Here is a 1728-nt window from a genome sequence, read left to right on the forward strand (position 1 = left end):
TTTGTTACACAAGGTCTCAAGTGCTAGTTCGCTTGAAAGCCGTGCAGACTCATGGAGTGTCTCCAAAGCTGTGCCTTTCAAAGCTTCCTTGCTTCCATGTTCCAGGGTGTCTGCAAACTTGCTGAGTGCTCCTTCTCTTTGGAACCTTCCACACCCACACCGTAGGCTATGGGCATTAGATGGTAATGTCCTTGGACCAGGGCTATAACACAGTTCTCTCCATTGTAGAAATGTCCATCCAAAAGCTAAGTGCAAATCTATAAAGATTTCTTATGGCATTTGAATATTTTCAACTAGGGTGAAATTGGGGTGATGAATATTCTAGGAGAAATTTTGCCCATCAACTAGAGCAAAGTTCAATTGCCAGTTTCACTAAGATAAAATGGTCTGAAAGAAAACGAAACACAAAGAGATCGTCATAATAGTTATCAAGCAAGAAACCAAAACCAATCCTAAATAAACAGCCTGAAATTGGATAAACTGAAAATTTTTTTACTCCAAGAAATCCTTTTTATAGTTGTTACATTAATTCCACAATTAAAGGTTATTAATTTCAAACAGCATTAAGTCATAAGCATAAATCTCCTCAATGCTTAACTTTTGGTCATCCTTTAAAATACCCCTTAATTTTGGTCAGAAAAGCATTTAAAGGAAAACTTTTGATACATAGTATTTATAAAATCACAAGATTTTTAAAAGCCTTCATTAAAACAAATTTAGAGTTATTTCTAACCAAGCTTTATGACTTACATGCTAAGTGTACTACATATTTCTCTATATAGATACATTTCATAGGCTAATATAAAATATATGTTAAATATATAATATAATTTATAAGTATATAATACAACAGTAATATAAAATGTTATATGTATTATATGTAATGTTAATAAAAATATAGGTATATTTTACAGCTTAAAATTGGTGATTAGGAGTGATTAGAGCTAGACTAAGCCTGTAAGAATCAAAGGTTGTTGCAGAACTTTGGAAAAGGCAGAAAAGTGCATCTAAATAAAATAGTTATAAAACCTTCATAATATGGACAACAAAACGTATTTTGGGGACAATTAAAAAATATAATGATTACCTGAATGGTTTAGAGTTCTCATGGGCATGATTGTCTTGACGCTTCCTGGGTAGAAAATAAATGCAGTTAGGAAACATTGTTCCACTAAAGTACAACATTGTTGTATGCAAATGTCAATTTAATGTTCATTATATGTAGGGCTCACAATGTTATGTACTCTAAAAAATCAGGAGGTAACTGCTTTAGAAAACACTGCACTAGAGTAGTAAACCTAATACTGATTGACACTGTGTCCAAAAACAACTCAAGGAGAAAAATTCTTTTTAAACTTGAGATTCATATTCTCTAAGATATAATATTAATATATTAAAACATCTTAGACTTTTGACTCAATAAGCCTGGTTCTAGTTTTTTAGATATTAAAAAGTTGAGAATAGTGGGTTTTTAAAAAATTTAACCTATAGGTTTAAACATTTAAACATATAAATATCCTTTTTAGGAAATTTGCATGACAGCAAAGTGAAGGAGTCCTCCAGATGACTATGAATGGCTCAGGAAAACTTGACAACTTAGAAACTATCAGATTTTAAGTGAATACTCAATTTCCATAAGGGAATGGCCAATGTCGTACCCAGAGGATTCTGAGAACTTCAATGCTCAACTCTATCAATTACGACACTAGCTGAGGTATTTCCTTGATA

Source organism: Hyperoodon ampullatus (assembly GCF_949752795.1).
Source record: "Hyperoodon ampullatus genome assembly, chromosome: 12".
Lineage (NCBI taxonomy): Eukaryota > Metazoa > Chordata > Mammalia > Artiodactyla > Ziphiidae > Hyperoodon > Hyperoodon ampullatus.